This window comes from Girardinichthys multiradiatus, chromosome 14 (assembly GCF_021462225.1).
Source record: "Girardinichthys multiradiatus isolate DD_20200921_A chromosome 14, DD_fGirMul_XY1, whole genome shotgun sequence".
Taxonomy (NCBI): domain Eukaryota; kingdom Metazoa; phylum Chordata; class Actinopteri; order Cyprinodontiformes; family Goodeidae; genus Girardinichthys; species Girardinichthys multiradiatus.
In genome coordinates, this window is record NC_061807.1 from 36,314,475 (window position 1) to 36,334,687 (window position 20,213).

General features: G+C 38.3%; 1 protein-coding gene and 3 non-coding genes across 4 annotated transcripts in view; all 4 read left to right on the forward strand.

Annotated features, from left to right (window-relative positions):
* LOC124880337 overlaps positions 1-20,213 on the forward strand; it is an 88,262-nt gene that overhangs the window by 37,258 nt on the left and 30,791 nt on the right. The gene's annotated exons all lie outside the window — the stretch shown is intronic.
* On the forward strand, positions 2,558-2,639 carry trnas-gcu. Its single transcript has one exon. It is a non-coding gene; the product is annotated as a tRNA-Ser (tRNA).
* On the forward strand, positions 4,621-4,702 carry trnas-gcu. The gene has a single exon. It is a non-coding gene; the product is annotated as a tRNA-Ser (tRNA).
* On the forward strand, positions 9,015-9,096 carry trnas-gcu. The gene has a single exon. It is a non-coding gene; the product is annotated as a tRNA-Ser (tRNA).

The following is a 20,213-nucleotide window of genomic DNA, read 5'->3' on the forward strand; positions in this document are numbered from 1 at the left end:
AATCTTTTGCAGGTGTTTAGAGTTAACTCGTTGATTCAGATGATTAGGTTCATAGCTCGTTTAGAGACCCTTTTAATGATATGCTAATTTTGTGAGATAGGAATTTTGGGTTTTCATGAGCTGTATGCCAAAATCATCCGTATTAAGACAATAAAAGACCTGAAATATTTCAGTTAGTGTGCAATGAATCTAAAATATATGAATGTTAAATTTTCATCATGACATTATGGAAAATAATTAACTTTATCACAACATGCTAATATTTTGAGAAGGACCTGTATTCTATCTCAACAGGCAACATGCCATCTGTCAGTGTGAATGATGAATCCCCTGGTCGTTCCTTCTGCTATGAATTGTACAACGTCATCATTTCCCATTACTAAAGTTAAAAGACAAACATACAAGAGAGATAATACTTCGTTTCCTCTGTTTATCTACTGCATGTATTATTACCTTTAACTCAAAGGAAAAAAAACTAATGTCATTAATCCGTATTAAAGGATTGTTCCAAGGAGAATGCGGGTGTTGATCCCGCTGCCTCTCACATGCTAAGCGAGAACTCTACAATTTGAGCTAATTCCCCATTTGCAATGGCAAACAAAGACCTGACACACTCAGTATGTTGGATAGAAATTGGTCCACATTACGTGAATTAAATTATTGTTTAATATTTGATCATCACCCTTTTACCTGTAGCACGCATACGCAGGGACGAGGTGGCATGTGAACGATAGTGTGAACGATGAATCACCTGGTCGTTCCTTCTGCTATGAATTGTAAAACAATGTCAGCAATTGGTATCATTGAAGGAAGAAGATAAATACACAACAGACAATACTTGTTTTCCTCTGTTTATCTGGTGCATGTATTATTACCTTTAACCCAATGGAAAAACACTAATGTCATTAATCCGTATTAAATGATTGTTCCAAGGAGAATGCGGGTGTTGATCCCGCTGCCTCTCACATGCTAAGAGAGAACTCTACAATTTGAGCTAATTCCCCATTTGCAATGGCAAACAAAGACCTGACATACTCAGTATGTTGGATAGAAATTGGTCCACATTAGGTGAATTAAATTATTGTTTAATATTTGATCATCACCCTTTTACCTGTAGCACGCATACGCAGGGACGAGGTGGCATGTGAACGATAGTGTGAACGATGAATCACCTGGTCGTTCCTTCTGCTATGAATTGTACAATGATGTCAGCAATTACTTTTCAAAATACATAACACTGGAGATTATGGGCGTCGCTACCGCTGTCTCTGGCATGCTAAGCGAGCACTCTACCATTTGAGGTAATTCAGCATTTGCATTGGCAAACAAAGACCTGACACACTACGTATGTTGGATAGAAATTTGTCTACATCATGTGAACTGATTTATCCTTTAATATTTGATCATCACCATTTTACCTGTAGCACGCATATGGAGGGACGAGGTGGCCGTGTGAACGATAGTGTGAATGATGAATCACCTGGTCGTTCCTTCTACTATGAATTGTAAAACAATGTCAGCAATTGGTATCATTGAAGGTAGAAGATAAATACACAACAGACAATACTTGTTTTCCTCTGTTTATCTAGTGCATGTATTATTACTTTTAACCCAATGGAAATAAACTAATGTCATAGAAATTGGTCTACATTTTGTGAAATGAATTATTTTTTAATATTTAATCATCACCCTTTTACCTGCAGAACGCATACGTAGGGACGAGGTGGCTATGTGAACGATAGTGTGAACCATGAATCACCTGGTTGTTCCTTCTACTAAGAATTGTACAACAATGTCAGCAATTACTTTTTAAAATACATAACACTGGAGATTATGGGCGTCGCTACCGCTGTCTCTGGCATGCTAATCGAGCACTCTACCATTTTAGGTAATTCAGCATTTGCATTGGCAAACAAAGACCTGACACACTACGTATGTTGGATAGAAATTGGTCTACATTAAGTGAACTGAATTGTCCTTTAATATTTTATCATCACCATTTTACCTGTAGCACGCATATTTAGGGACGAGGTGGCTATGTGAACGATGGTGTGAACGATGAATCACCTGGTCGTTCCTTCTGTTTATCTGGTGCATGTGTTAAACCTATTCGTCCTCGTACGGGATACTCTGCTAGTTTACTGTATATTTAATTTGCATTGGTCAGAAGGTTATATGATGCCTATCTCTCCACCCCCAAAAATCCACTGAACAATGATGGAAATTTTGAGAAATCTGACAAATCGCACAAGTTTATGTGTTTAATATCTTTTTGTTTTTGGATATTACGATAGCCATAGTGCTAAACCCAAAAGAAAAAAAGTAATGTCATTCATTCATTTTAGAAGATTCATCAATGGACAATGCAGGCGTCGCTCCCGCTGTCTCTCACATGATAAGCGAGCGCTCTACCATTTGAGGTAATTCCCCGTTTACCTTGGGAAAACACGACCTGACACACTCCGTATGTCAGATAGAAATTTGTCTCCTTTACCTGAATAGAATCATCGTTTAATATTTGATTGTCACTCATTTACCTATAGCATACATGCACACAGATGAGGTGACCGAGTGGTTAAGGTGATGGACTGCTAATCCATTGTGCTCTGCACGCATGGGTTCGAATCCCATCCTCATCGTTTACTTGTTTCCTTAATTATTGAGAGCCACAGAATTAAAGGAAGGCTCTCTTTGTGGTCTCAATTGAATGAAAGCACAATCTTCCAGCTTTGTACTGCCTGAAAATTGCTAATCTAGAAGTATATTCTATCTCAACAGGCAACATGCCATCTGTCAGTGTGAATGATGAATCCCCTGGTCGTTCCTTCTGCTATGAATTGTACAACGTCATCATTTCCCATTACTAAAGTTAAAAGACAAACATACAAGAGAGATAATACTTCGTTTCCTCTGTTTATCTACTGCATGTATTATTACCTTTAACTCAAAGGAAAAAAAACTAATGTCATTAATCTGTATTAAATGATTGTTCCAAGGAGAATGCGGGTGTTGATCCCGCTGCCTCTCACATGCTAAGCGAGAACTCTACAATTTGCGCTAATTCCCCATTTGCAATGGCAAACAAAGACCTGACACACTCAGTATGTTGGATAGAAATTGGTCTACATTACGTGAATTAAATTATTGTTTAATATTTGATCATCACCCTTTTACCTGTAGCACGCATACGCAGGGACGAGGTGGCATATGAACGATAGTGTGAACGATGAATCACCTGGTCGTTCCTTCTGCTATGAATTGTACAATGATGTCAGCAATTACTTTTCAAAATACATAACACTGGAGATTATGGGCGTCGCTACCGCTGTCTCTGGCATGCTAAGCGAGCACTCTACCATTTGAGGTAATTCAGCATTTGCATTGGCAAACAAAGACCTGACACACTACGTATGTTGGATAGAAATTGGTCTACATCATGTGAACTGATTTATCCTTTAATATTTGATCATCACCATTTTACCTGTAGCACGCATATGGAGGGACGAGGTGGCCGTGTGAACGATAGTGTGAATGATGAATCACCTGGTCGTTCCTTCTACTATGAATTGTACAACAATGTCAGCAATTGGTATCATTGAAGGTAGAAGATAAATACACAACAGACAATACTTGTTTTCCTCTGTTTATCTAGTGCATGTATTATTACCTTTAACCCAAAGGAAAAACACTAATGTCATAGAAATTGGTCTACATTTTGTGAACTGAATTATCTTTTAATATTTAATCATCACCCTTTTACCTGCAGAACGCATACTTAGGGACGAGGTGGCTATGTGAACGATAGTGTGAACCATGAATCACCTGGTTGTTCCTTCTACTAAGAATTGTACAACAATGTCAGCAATTACTTTTTAAAATACATAACACTGGAGATTATGGGCGTCGCTACAGCTGTCTCTGGCATGCTAATCGAGCACTCTACCATTTTAGGTAATTCAGCATTTGCATTGGCAAACAAAGACCTGACACACTACGTATGTTGGATAGAAATTGGTCTACATTACGTGAACTGAATTGTCCTTTAATATTTTATCATCACCATTTTACCTGTAGCACGCATATTTAGGGACGAGGTGGCTATGTGAACGATGGTGTGAACGATGAATCACCTGGTCGTTCCTTCTGTTTATCTGGTGCATGTGTTAAACCTATTCGTCCTCGTACGGGATACTCTGCTAGTTTACTGTATATTTAATTTGCATTGGTCAGAAGGTTATATGATGCCTATCTCTCCACCCCCAAAAATCCACTGAACAATGATGGAAATTTCGAGAAATCTGACAAATCGCACAAGTTTATGTGTTTAATATCTTTTTGTTTTTGGATATTACGATAGCCATAGTGCTAAACCCAAAAGAAAAAAAGTAATGTCATTCATTCATTTTAGAAGATTCATCAATGGACAATGCAGGCGTCGCTCCCGCTGTCTCTCACATGATAAGCGAGCGCTCTACCATTTGAGGTAATTCCCCGTTTACCTTGGGAAAACACGACCTGACACACTCCGTATGTCAGATAGAAATTTGTCTCCTTTACCTGAACAGAATCATCGTTTAATATTTGATTGTCACTCATTTACCTATAGCATACATGCACACAGATGAGGTGACCGAGTGGTTAAGGTGATGGACTGCTAATCCATTGTGCTCTGCACGCATGGGTTCGAATCCCATCCTCATCGTTTACTTGTTGCCTTAATTATTGAGAGCCACAGAATTAAAGGAAGTTTCTCTTTGTGGTCTCAATTGAATGAAAGCACAATCTTCCAGCTTTGTACTGCATGAAAATTGCTAATCTAGAAGTATACAGGTCCTTCTCAAAATATTAGCATATTGTGATAAAGTTCATTATTTTCCATAATGTAATGATGAAAATGTAACATTCATATATTTTAGATTCATTGCACACTAACTGAAATATTTCAGGTCTTTTATTGTCTTAATACGGATGATTGTGGCATACAGCTCATGAAAACCCAAAATTCCTATCTCACAAAATTAGCATATTTCATCCGACCAATAAAAGAAAAGTGTTTTTAATACAAAAAACGTCAACCTTCAAATAATCATGTACAGTTATGCACTCAATACTTGGTCGGGAATCCTTTGGCAGAAATAACTGCTTCAATGCGGCGTGGCATGGAGGCAATTAGCCTGTGGCACTGCTGAGGTCTTATGGAGGCCCAGGATGCTTCGATAGCGGCCTTTAGCTCATCCAGAGTGTTGGGTCTTGAGTCTCTCAACGTTCTCTTCACAATATCCCACAGATTCTCTATGGGGTTCAGGTCAGGAGAGTTGGCAGGCCAATTGAGCACAGTGATACCATGGTCAGTAAACCATTTACCAGTGGTTTTGGCACTGTGAGCAGGTGCCAGGTCGTGCTGAAAAATGAAATCTTCATCTCCATAAAGCTTTTCAGCAGATGGAAGCATGAAGTGCTCCAAAATCTCCTGATAGCTAGCTGCATTGACCCTGTCCTTGATAAAACACAGTGGACCAACACCAGCAGCTGACACGGCACCCCAGACCATCACTGACTCTGGGTACTTGACACTGGACTTCTGGCATTTTGGCATTTCCTTCTCCCCAGTCTTCCTCCAGACTCTGGCACCTTGATTTCTGAATGACATGCAGAATCTGATTTCATCCGAAAAAAGTACGTTGGACCACTGAGCAACAGTCCAGTGCTGCTTCTCTGTAGTCCAGGTCAGGCACTTCTGCCACTGTTTCTGGTTCAAAAGTGGCTTGACCTGGGGAATGTGGCACCTGTAGCCCATTTCCTGCACACGCCTGTGCACAGGGGCTCTGGATGTTTCTACTCCAGACTCAGTCCACTGCTTCCGCAGGTCCCCCAAGGTCTGGAATCGGCCCTTCTCCACAATCTTCCTCAGGGTCCGGTCACCTCTTCTCGTTGTGCAGCGTTTTCTGCCACACTTTTTCCTTCCCACAGACTTCCCACTGAGGTGCCTTGATACAGCACTCTGGGAACAGCCTATTCGTTCAGAAATTTCTTTCTGTGTCTTACCCTCTTGCTTGAGGGTGTCAATAGTGGCCTTCTGGACAGCAGTCAGGTCGGCAGTCTTACCCATGATTGGGGTTTTGAGTGATGAACCAGGCTGGGAGTTTTAAAGGCCTCAGGAATCTTTTGCAGGTGTTTAGAGTTAACTCGTTGATTCAGATGATTAGGTTCATAGCTCGTTTAGAGACCCTTTTAATGATATGCTAATTTTGTGAGATAGGAATTTTGGGTTTTCATGAGCTGTATGCCAAAATCATCCGTATTAAGACAATAAAAGACCTGAAATATTTCAGTTAGTGTGCAATGAATCTAAAATATATGAATGTTAAATTTTCATCATGACATTATGGAAAATAATTAACTTTATCACAACATGCTAATATTTTGAGAAGGACCTGTATTCTATCTCAACAGGCAACATGCCATCTGTCAGTGTGAATGATGAATCCCCTGGTCGTTCCTTCTGCTATGAATTGTACAACGTCATCATTTCCCATTACTAAAGTTAAAAGACAAACATACAAGAGAGATAATACTTCGTTTCCTCTGTTTATCTACTGCATGTATTATTACCTTTAACTCAAAGGAAAAAAAACTAATGTCATTAATCCGTATTAAATGATTGTTCCAAGGAGAATGCGGGTGTTGATCCCGCTGCCTCTCACATGCTAAGCGAGAACTCTACAATTTGAGGTAATTCCCCATTTGCAATGGCAAACAAAGACCTGACACACTCAGTATGTTGGATAGAAATTGGTCCACATTACGTGAATTAAATTATTGTTTAATATTTGATCATCACCCTTTTACCTGTAGCACGCATACGCAGGGACGAGGTGGCATGTGAACGATAGTGTGAACGATGAATCACCTGGTCGTTCCTTCTGCTATGAATTGTAAAACAATGTCAGCAATTGGTATCACTGAAGGAAGAAGATAAATACACAACAGACAATACTTGTTTTCCTCTGTTTATCTAGTGCATGTATTATTACCTTTAACCCAAAGGAAAAACACTAATGTCATTAATCCGTATTAAATGATTGTTCCAAGGAGAATGCGGGTGTTGATCCCGCTGCCTCTCACATGCTAAGAGAGAACTCTACAATTTGAGCTAATTCCCCATTTGCAATGGCAAACAAAGACCTGACATACTCAGTATGTTGGATAGAAATTGGTCCACATTAGGTGAATTAAATTATTGTTTAATATTTGATCATCACCCTTTTACCTGTAGCACGCATACGCAGGGACGAGGTGGCATGTGAACGATAGTGTGAACGATGAATCACCTGGTCGTTCCTTCTGCTATGAATTGTACAATGATGTCAGCAATTACTTTTCAAAATACATAACACTGGAGATTATGGGCGTCGCTACCGCTGTCTCTGGCATGCTAAGCGAGCACTCTACCATTTGAGGTAATTCAGCATTTGCATTGGCAAACAAAGACCTGACACACTACGTATGTTGGATAGAAATTTGTCTACATCATGTGAACTGATTTATCCTTTAATATTTGATCATCACCATTTTACCTGTAGCACGCATATGGAGGGACGAGGTGGCCGTGTGAACGACAGTGTGAATGATGAATCACCTGGTCGTTCCTTCTGTACAATGATGTCAGCAATTACTTTTCAAAATACATAACACTGGAGATTATGGGCGTCGCTACCGCTGTCTCTGGCATGCTAAGCGAGCACTCTACCATTTGAGGTAATTCAGCATTTGCATTGGCAAACAAAGACCTGACACACTACGTATGTTGGATAGAAATTGGTCTACATCATGTGAACTGATTTATCCTTTAATATTTGATCATCACCATTTTACCTGTAGCACGCATATGGAGGGACGAGGTGGCCGTGTGAACGATAGTGTGAATGATGAATCACCTGGTCGTTCCTTCTACTATGAATTGTACAACAATGTCAGCAATTGGTATCATTGAAGGTAGAAGATAAATACACAACAGACAATACTTGTTTTCCTCTGTTTATCTAGTGCATGTATTATTACCTTTAACCCAAAGGAAAAACACTAATGTCATAGAAATTGGTCTACATTTTGTGAACTGAATTATCTTTTAATATTTAATCATCACCCTTTTACCTGCAGAACGCATACTTAGGGACGAGGTGGCTATGTGAACGATAGTGTGAACCATGAATCACCTGGTTGTTCCTTCTACTAAGAATTGTATAACAATGTCAGCAATTACTTTTTAAAATACATAACACTGGAGATTATGAGCATCGCTACTGCTGTCTCTGGCATGCTTATCGAGCACTCTACCATTTTAGGTAATTCAGCATTTGCATTGGCAAACAAAGACCTGACACACTACGTATGTTGGATAGAAATTGGTCTACATTACGTGAACTGAATTGTCCTTTAATATTTTATCATCACCATTTTACCTGTAGCACGCATATTTAGGGACAAGGTGGCTATGTGAACGATGGTGTGAACGATGAATCACCTGGTCGTTCCTTCTGTTTATCTGGTGCATGTGTTAAACCTATTCGTCCTCGTACGGGATACTCTGCTAGTTTACTGTATATTTAATTTGCATTGGTCAGAAGGTTATATGATGCCTATCTCTCCACCCCCAAAAATCCACTGAACAATGATGGAAATTTTGAGAAATCTGACAAATCGCACAAGTTTATGTGTTTAATATCTTTTTGTTTTTGGATATTACGATAGCCATAGTGCTAAACCCAAAAGAAAAAAAGTAATGTCATTCATTAATTTTAGAAGATTTATCAATGGACAATGCAGGCATCGCTCCCGCTGTCTCTCACATGATAAGCGAGCGCTCTACCATTTGAGGTAATTCCCCGTTTACCTTGGGAAAACACGACCTGACACACTCCGTATGTCAGATAGAAATTTGTCTCCTTTACCTGAATAGAATCATCGTTTAATATTTGATTGTCACTCATTTACCTATAGCATGCATGCACACAGATGAGGTGACCGAGTGGTTAAGGTGATGAACTGCTAATCCATTGTGCTCTGCACGCATGGGTTCGATTCCCATCCTCATCGTTTAATTGTTGCCTTAATTATTGAGAGCCACAGAATTAAAGGAAGGCTCTCTTTGTGGTCTCAATTGAATGAAAGCACAATCTTCCAGCTTTGTACTGCATGAAAATTGCTAATCTAGAAGTATATTCTATCTCAACAGGCAACATGCCATCTGTCAGTGTGAATGATGAATCCCCTGGTCGTTCCTTCTGCTATGAATTGTACAACGTCATCATTTCCCATTACTAAAGTTAAAAGACAAACATACAAGAGAGATAATACTTCGTTTCCTCTGTTTATCTACTGCATGTATTATTACCTTTAACTCAAAGGAAAAAAAACTAATGTCATTAATCCGTATTAAATGATTGTTCCAAGGAGAATGCGGGTGTTGATCCCGCTGCCTCTCACATGCTAAGCGAGAACTCTACAATTTGAGCTAATTCCCCATTTGCAATGGCAAACAAAGACCTGACACACTCAGTATGTTGGATAGAAATTGGTCTACATTACGAGAATTAAATTATTGTTTAATATTTGATCATCACCCTTTTACCTGTAGCACGCATACGCAGGGACGAGGTGGCATGTGAACGATAGTGTGAACGATGAATCACCTGGTCGTTCCTTCTGCTATGAATTGTACAATGATGTCAGCCATTACTTTTCAAAATACATAACACTGGAGATTATGGACGTCGCTACCGCTGTCTCTGGCATGCTAAGCGAGCACTCTACCATTTGAGGTAATTCAGCATTTGCATTGGCAAACAAAGACCTGACACACTACGTATGTTGGATAGAAATTGGTCTACATCATGTGAACTGATTTATCCTTTAATATTTGATCATCACCATTTTACCTGTAGCACGCATATGGAGGGACGAGGTGGCCGTGTGAACGATAGTGTGAATGATGAATCACCTGGTCGTTCCTTCTACTATGAATTGTACAACAATGTCAGCAATTGGTATCATTGAAGGTAGAAGATAAATACACAACAGACAATACTTGTTTTCCTCTGTTTATCTAGTGCATGTATTATTACCTTTAACCCAAAGGAACAAAACTAATGTCATAGAAATTGGTCTACATTTTGTGAACTGAATTATCTTTTAATATTTAATAATCACCCTTTTACCTGCAGAACGCATACTTAGGGACGAGGTGGCTATGTGAACGATAGTGTGAACCATGAATCACCTGGTTGTTCCTTCTACTAAGAATTGTACAACAATGTCAGCAATTACTTTTTAAAATACATAACACTGGAGATTATGGGCGTCGCTACCGCTGTCTCTGGCATGCTAATCGAGCACTCTACCATTTTAGGTAATTCAGCATTTGCATTGGCAAACAAAGACCTGACACACTACGTTAAAATACTTAACACTGGAGATTACAGCATGTATTATTACCTTTAACCCAAATGAAAAAACTAATGTCATAGAAATTGGTCTACATTTTGTGAACTGAATTATCCTTTAATATTTGATCATCACCCTTTTACCTGTAGTACGCATACGCAGAGACGAGGTGGAATGTGAACGATAAATCACCTGGTCGTTCATTCTACAATGAATTGTACATCATCAATTCCTATCACTAAAGTCAAAAGACAAACATACACGAGAGATAATACTTCTTTTCTCTGTTTATCTACTGAATGTATTATTACCTTTAACTCAAAGGAAAAAAACTAATGTCCTTAATCCATAATAATTGCTTTTTCGTGGAGAATGCGGGTGTCGATTCCGCTGCCTCTCACATGCAAAGCGAGCGCTCTACCATTTGAGCTAATTCCCCATTTACAGTAGCAAACAAAGACCTGACACACTCCGTATATTGGATAGAAATTGGTCTACATTACGTGAACTGAATTATCCTTTAATATTTGATCATCACCCTTTTACCTGTATGCAGGGACGAGGTGGTAGTGTGAACGATAGTGTGAATGATGTATCAACTGGTCGTTCCTTGTACTATGAAATGTACAACAATGTCAGCAATTGGTATCATTGAAGTTAAAAGATAAATCTACACAACAGACAATACTTGTTTTCCTCTTTTTATCTACTGCATGTATTACTACCTTTAACCCAAAGGAAAAAAACTAATGTCATAGAAATTGGTCTACATTATGTGAACTGAATTATCCTTTAATATTTGATCATCACCCTTTTACCTGTAGCACTCATTTGCAGGGACGATGTGGCCGTGTGAACGATAGTGTGAACGATAAATCGTCTGGTTGTTCCTTCTGCTATGAATTTTACAACAATGTCAGAAATTACTTTTTAAAATACTTAACACTGGAGATTACAGCATGTATTATTACCTTTAACCCAAAGGAAAAAAACTAATGTCATAGAAATTGGTCTACATTATGTGAACTGAATCATCCTTTAATATTTAATTATCACCCTTTTACCTGTAGCACGCATACGCAGGGTCGAGGTGTTTGTGTGAACGATAGTGTGAATAATGAATCGCCTGCTCGTTCCTTCTACTATGAATTGTACAACGACACCAATTCTTATCACTAAAGATAAAAGACAAACATATAAGACAGATAATACTTATTTTCCTCTGTTTATCTACTGCATGTATTATTACCTTTAACCCAAAGGAAAAAAACTAATGTCATTAATCCCTATTAAATGCTTTGTCCGTGGAGAATGCGTGCGTCGATCCCACTGCCTCTCACATGCTAAGCGAGCACTCGACCATTTGAGCTAATTCCCCGTTTACAGTGGCAAACAAAGACCTGACACACTCCGTATATTGGATAGAAATTGGTCTACATTACTTGAACTGAATTATCCTTTAATATTTGATCATCAACCTCTTACCTGTAGCACGCATATGGAGGGACGAGGTGGCCGTGTGAATGATAGTGTGAACGATGAATCACCTGGTCGTTCCTTCTGCTATGAATTGTACAACAATGTCAACAATTGGTATCATTGAAGTTAGAAGATAAATCTACACAACAGACAATACTTGTTTTCCTCTGTTTATCTAGTGCATGTATTATTACCTTTAACCCAATGGAAAAAAACTAATGTCATAGAAATTGGTGTACATTATTTGAACTGAATTATCCTTTAATACTTAATCCTCACCCTTTTACCTGTAGCACGCATACGCAAGGAAGAGGTGGTCGTGTGAACAATAGTGTGAACAATGAATCACCGGGACGTTCCTTCTACTATGAATTGTACATCGTCATCAATTCCTATCACTAAAGTTAAAAGACAAACATACACGAGAGATAATACTTCTTTTCCTCTGTTTATCTACTGCATGTATTATTACCTTTAACCCAAAGGAAAAAAACTAATGTCATAGAAATTGGTCTACATTATGTGAACTGAATTGTCCTTTAATATTCAATCATCAACCTTTTACCTGCAGCACGCATATGCAGGGACAAAGTGGCTGTGTGAACGATAGTGTGAATAATGAATCGCCTGGTCGTTCCATCTACTATGAATTGTACGTCATCAATTCCTATCACTAAAGTCAAAAGACAAACATACACGAGAGATAATACTTCTTTTCTCTGTTTATCTACTGCATGTATTATTACCTTTAACCCAAAGGAAACTAAACTAAAACTAATGTCATTAAACTAAAACTAATGTCATTAATCCCTATTAAATGCTTTTTCCATGGAGAATGCGGGCGTCGATCCCGCTGCCTCTCACATGCTAAGCGAGCACTCTACCATTTGAGCTAATTCCCCGTTTACATTGGGAAACAAAGACCTGACACACTCCGTATATTGGATAGAAATTGGTCTACATTACGTGAACTGAATTATCCTTTAATATTTGATCATCAACCTTTTACCTGTAGCACGCATATGGAGGGACGAGGTGGCCGTGTGAACGATAAATTGTCTGGTAGTTCCTTCTGCTATGAATTGTACAACAATGTCAGCAATGACTTTTTAAAATACTTAACACTGGAGATTACAGCATGTATTACTACCTTTAACCCAAAGGAAAAAAACTAATGTCATAGAAATTGGTCTACATTATGTGAACTGAATTGTCCTTTAATATTTAATCATCACCCTTTTACCTGCAGCACGCATACGCAGGGACAAAGTGGCCGTGTGAACGATAGTGTGAACAATGAATCGCCTGGTCGTTCCTTCTACTATGAATTGTACAACGACACCAATTCGTATCACTAAAGATAAAAGAAAAACATATAAGACAGATAATACTTATTTTCCTCTGTTTATCTACTGCATGTATTATTACCTTTAACCCAAAGGAAAAAAACTAATGTCATTAATCCCTATTAAATGCTTTGTCCGTGGAGAATGCGGGCGTCGATCCCGCTGCCTCTCACATGCAAAGCGAGCGCTCTACCATTTGAACTAATTCCCTGTTTACAGTAGCAAACAAAGACCTGACACACTCCGTATATTGGATAGAAATTGGTCTACATTACGTGAACTGAATTATCCTTTAATATTTGATCATCACCCTTTTACCTGTATGGAGGGACGAGGTGGTCGTGTGAACGATAGTGTGAATGATGAATCAACTGGTCGTTCCTTGTACTATAAAATGTACAACAATGTCAGCAATTGGTATCATTGAAGTTAGAAGATAAATCTACACAACAGACAACACTTGTTTTCCTCTTTTTATCTAGTGCATGTATTATTACCTTTAACCCAAAGGAAAAAAACTAATTTCATTAATCCCTATTAAAAGCTTTTTCCGTGGAGAATGCGGGTGTCGATCCCGCTGCCTCTCACATGCTAAGCGAGCACTCTACCATTTGAGCTAATTCCCCATTTACAGTGGCAAACAAAGACCTGACACACTCCGTATATTGGATAGAAATTGGTCTACATTACTTGAACTGAATTATCCTTTAATATTTGATCATCAACCTTTTACCTGTAGCACGCATATGGAGGGACGAGGTGGCCGTGTGAACGATAAATTGTCTGGTAGTTCCTTCTGCTATGAATTGTACAACAATGTCAGCAATGACTTTTTAAAATACTTAACACTGGAGATTACAGCATGTATTACTACCTTTAACCCAAAGGAAAAAAACTAATGTCATAGAAATTGGTCTACATTATGTGAACTGAATTGTCCTTTAATATTTAATCATCACCCTTTTACCTGCAGCACGCATACGCAGGGACAAAGTGGCCGTGTGAACGATAGTGTGAACAATGAATCGCCTGGTCGTTCCATCTACTATGAATTGTACGTCATCAATTCCTATCACTAAAGTCAAAAGACAAACATACACGAGAGATAATACTTCTTTTCTCTGTTTATCTACTGAATGTATTATTACCTTTAACTCAAAGGAAAAAAAATTAATGTCCTTAATCCATATTAATTGATTTTTCCGTGGAGAATGCGGGCGTCGATCCCGCTGCCTCTCACATGCAAAGCGAGCGCTCTACCATTTGAACTAATTCCCTGTTTACAGTAGCAAACAAAGACCTGACACACTCCGTATATTGGATAGAAATTGGTCTACATTACGTGAACTGAATTATCCTTTAATATTTGATCATCACCCTTTTACCTGTATGGAGGGACGAGGTGGTCGTGTGAACGATAGTGTGAATGATGAATCAACTGGTCGTTCCTTGTACTATAAAATGTACAACAATGTCAGCAATTGGTATCATTGAAGTTAGAAGATAAATCTACACAACAGACAACACTTGTTTTCCTCTTTTTATCTAGTGCATGTATTATTACCTTTAACCCAAAGGAAAAAAACTAATGTCATAGAAATTGGTCTACATTATGTGAACTGAATTATCCTTTCATATTTAATCATCACCCTTTTACCTGCAGCACGCATACGCAGGGTCGAGGTGGTTGTGTGAACGATAGTGTGAATAATGAATCGCCTGGTCGTTCCTTCTACTATGAATTGTACAACGACACCAATTCTTATCACTAAAGATAAAAGACAAACATATAAGACAGATAATACTTCTTTTCCTCTGTTTATCTACCGCATGTATTATTACCTTTAACCCAAAGGAAAAAAACTAATGTCATTAATCCCTATTAAATGCTTTTTCAGTGGAGAATGCGGGTGTCGATCCCGCTGCCTCTCACATGCTAAGCAAGCACTCTACCATTTGAGCTAATTCCCCGTTTACAGTGGAAAACAAAGACCTGACACACTCCGTATATTGGATAGAAATTGGTCTACATTACTTGAACTGAATTATCCTTTAATATTTGATCATCAACCTTTTACCTGTAGCACGCATATGGAGGGACGAGGTGGCCGTGTGAACAATAGTGTGAAGGATGAAACACCTTGTCGTTCCTTCTGCTATGAATTGTACAACAATGTCAGCAATTGGTATCATTGAAGTTACAAGATAAATCTACACAACAGACAATACTTGTTTTCCTCTGTTTATCTAGTGCATGTATTATTACCTTTAACCCAAAGGAAAAAAACTAATGTCATAGAAATTGGTCTACATTATGTGAACTGAATTGTCCTTTAATATTTAATCATCACCCTTTTACCTGCAGCACGCATACGCAGGGACAAAGTGGCCGTGTGAACGATAGTGTGAACAATGAATCGCCTGGTCGTTCCTTCTACTATGAATTGTACAACGACACCAATTCGTATCACTAAAGATAAAAGAAAAACATATAAGACAGATAATACTTATTTTCCTCTGTTTATCTACTGCATGTATTATTACCTTTAACCCAAAGGAAAAAAACTAATGTCATTAATCCCTATTAAAAGCATTTTCCGTGGAGAATGCGGGTGTCGATCCCGCTGCCTCTCACATGCTAAGCGAGCACTCTACCATTTGAGCTAATTCCCCGTTTACAGTGGCAAACAAAGACCTGACACACTCCGTATATTGGATAGAAATTGGTCTACATTTTGTGAACTGAATTATCCTTTAATATTTGATCATCAACCTTTTACCTGTAGCACGCATATGGAGGGACGAGGTGGCCGTGTGAACAATAGTGTGAACAATGAATCGCCTGGTCGTTCCTTCTACTATGAATTGTACAACGACACCAATTCGTATCACTAAAGATAAAAGAAAAACATATAAGACAGATAATACTTCTTTTCCTCTGTTTATCTACCGCATGTATTATTACCTTTAACCCAAAGGAAAAAAACTAATGTCATTAATCCCTATTAAATGCTTTTTCAGTGGAGAATGCGGGTGTCGATCCCGCTGCCTCTCACATGCTAAGCGAGCACTCTACCATTTGAGCTAATTCCCCGTTTACAGTGGCAAACAAAGACCTGACACACTCCGTATATTGGATAGAAATTGGTCTACATTACTTGAACTGAATTATCCTTTAATATTTGATCATCAACCTTTTACCTATAGCACGCATATGGAGGGACGAGGTGGCCGTGTGAACAATAGTGTGAAGGATGAATCACCTGGTCGTTCCTTCTGCTATGAATTGTAAAACAATGTCAGCAATTGGTATCATTGAAGTTACAAGATAAATCTACACAACAGACAATACTTGTTTTCCTCTTTTTATCTAGTGCATGTATTATTACCTTTAACCCAAAGGAAAAAAACTAATTTCATTAATCCCTATTAAAAGCTTTTTCCGTGGAGAATGCGGGTGTCGATCCCGCTGCCTCTCACATGCTAAGCGAGCACTCTACCATTTGAGCTAATTCCCCATTTACAGTGGCAAACAAAGACCTGACACACTCCGTATATTGGATAGAAATTGGTCTACATTACTTGAACTGAATTATCCTTTAATATTTGATCATCAACCTTTTACCTGTAGCACGCATATGCAGGGATGAGGTGGCCGTGTGAACGATAGTGTGAACGATGAATCACCTGGTCGTTCCTTCTGCTATGAATTGTACAACAATGTCAGCAATTGGTATCATTGAAGTTACAAGATAAATCTACACAACAGACAGTACTGGTTTTCCTCTGTTTATCTAGTGCATGTATGATTACCTTTAACCCAAAGGAAAAAAACTAATGTCATAGAAATTGGTCTACATTATGTGAACTGAATTGTCCTTTAATATTTAATCTTGCATACGCAAGGACAAAGTGGCCGTGTGAACGATAGTGTGAACAATGAATCGCCTGGTCGTTCCTTCTACTATGAATTGTACGTCATCAATTCCTATCACTAAAGTCAAAAGACAAACATACACGAGAGATAATACTTCTTTTCTCTGTTTATCTACTGAATGTATTATTACCTTTAACTCAAAGGAAAAAAAATTAATGTCCTTAATCCATATTAATTGATTTTTCCGTGGAGAATGCGGGCGTCGATCCCGCTGCCTCTCACATGCAAAGCGAGCGCTCTACCATTTGAACTAATTCCCTGTTTACAGTAGCAAACAAAGACCTGACACACTCCGTATATTGGATAGAAATTGGTCTACATTACGTGAACTGAATTATCCTTTAATATTTGATCATCACCCTTTTACCTGTATGGAGGGACGAGGTGGTCGTGTGAACGATAGTGTGAATGATGAATCAACTGGTCGTTCCTTGTACTATAAAATGTACAACAATGTCAGCAATTGGTATCATTGAAGTTAGAAGATAAATCTACACAACAGACAACACTTGTTTTCCTCTTTTTATCTAGTGCATGTATTATTACCTTTAACCCAAAGGAAAAAAACTAATGTCATAGAAATTGGTCTACATTATGTGAACTGAATTATCCTTTCATATTTAATCATCACCCTTTTACCTGCAGCACGCATACGCAGGGACAAAGTGGCCGTGTGAACGATAGTGTGAACAATGAATCGCCTGGTCTTTCCTTCTACTATGAATTGTACAACGACACCAATTCGTATCACTAAAGATAAAAGAAAAACATATAAGACAGATAATACTTATTTTCCTCTGTTTATCTACTGCATGTATTATTACCTTTAACCCAAAGGAAAAAAACTAATGTCATTAATCCCTATTAAAAGCTTTTTCCGTGGAGAATGCGGGTGTCGATCCCACTGCCTCTCACATGCTAAGCGAGCACTCTACCATTTGAGCTAATTCACCGTTTACAGTGGCAAACAAAGACCTGACACACTCCGTATATTGGATAGAAATTGGTCTACATTACTTGAACTGAATTATCCTTTAATATTTGATCATCAACCTTTTACCTATAGCACGCATATGGAGGGACGAGGTGGCCGTGTGAACAATAGTGTGAAGGATGAATCACCTGGTCGTTCCTTCTGCTATGAATTGTACAACAATGTCAGCAATTGGTATCATTGAAGTTACAAGATAAATCTACACAACAGACAATACTTGTTTTCCTCTTTTTATCTAGTGCATGTATTATTACCTTTAACCCAAAGGAAAAAAACTAATGTCATAGAAATTGGTCTACATTTTGTGAACTGAATTGTCCTTTAATATTCAATCATCACCCTTTTACCTGCAGCACGCATACGCAGGGACAAAGTGGCCGTGTGAACGATAGTGTGAACAATGAATCGCCTGGTCGTTCCTTCTACTATGAATTGTACAACGACACCAATTCGTATCACTAAAGATAAAAGAAAAACATATAAGACAGATAATACTTATTTTCCTCTGTTTATCTACTGCATGTATTATTACCTTTAACCCAAAGGAAAAAAACTAATGTCATTAATCCCTATTAAATGCTTTTTCAGTGGAGAATGCGAGTGTCGATCCCGCTGCCTCTCACATGCTAAGCGAGCACTCTACCATTTGAGCGAATTCCCCGTTTACAGTGGCAAACAAAGACCTGACACACTCCGTATATTGGATAGAAATTGGTCTACATTACTTGAACTGAATTATCCTTTAATATTTGATCATCAACCTTTTACCTGTAGCACGCATATGGAGGGACGAGGTGGCCGTGTGAACGATAGTGTGAACGATGAATCACCTGGTCGTTCCTTCTGCTATGAATTGTACAACAATGTCAGCAATTGGTATCATTGAAGTTACAAGATAAATCTACACAACAGACAATACTTGTTTTCCTCTGTTTATCTAGTGCATGTATTATTACCTTTAACCCAATGGAAAAAAACTAATGTCATAGAAATTGGTGTACATTATGTGAACTGAATTATCCTTTCATATTTAATCATCACCCTTTTACCTTTAGCATGCATACACAGGGAAGAGGTGGTCGTGTGAACGATAGTGTGAACAATGAATCACCGGGTCGTTCCTTCTACTATGAATTGTACAACGACACCAATTCGTATCACTAAAGATAAAAGAAAAACATATAAGACAGATAATACTTATTTTCCTCTGTTTATCTACTGCATGTATTATTACCTTTAACCCAAAGGAAAAAAACTAATGTCATTAATCCCTATTAAATGCTTTTTCAGTGGAGAATGCGGGTGTCGATCCCACTGCCTCTCACATGCTAAGCGAGCACTCTACCATTTGAGCTAATTCCCCGTTTACAGTGGCAAACAAAGACCTGACACACTCCGTATATTGGATAGAAATTGGTCTACATTACTTGAACTGAATTATCCTTTAATATTTGATCATCAACCTTTTACCTGTAGCACGCATATGGAGGGACGAGGTGGCCGTGTGAACAATAGTGTGAAGGATGAATCACCTGGTCGTTCCTTCTGCTATGAATTGTACAACAATGTCAGCAATTGGTATCATTGAAGTTACAAGATAAATCTACACAACAGACTATACTTGTTTTCCTCTGTTTATCTAGTGCATGTATTATTACCTTTAACCCAAAGGAAAAAAACTAATGTCATAGAAATTGGTCTACATTATGTGAACTGAATTATCCTTTAATATTTAATCATCACCCTTTTACCTGTAGCACGCATACGCAGGAACAAAGTGGCCGTGTGAACGATAGTGTGAACAATGAATCACCGGGTCGTTCCTTCTACTATGAAATGTACATCGTCATCAATTCCTATCACTAAAGTTAAAAGACAAACATACATGAGAGATAATACTTCTTTTCCTCTGTTTATCTACTGCATGTATTATTACCTTTAACCCAAAGGAAAAAAACTAATGTCATTAATCCCTATTAAATGCTTTTTCCGTGGAGAATGCTGGCGTCGATCC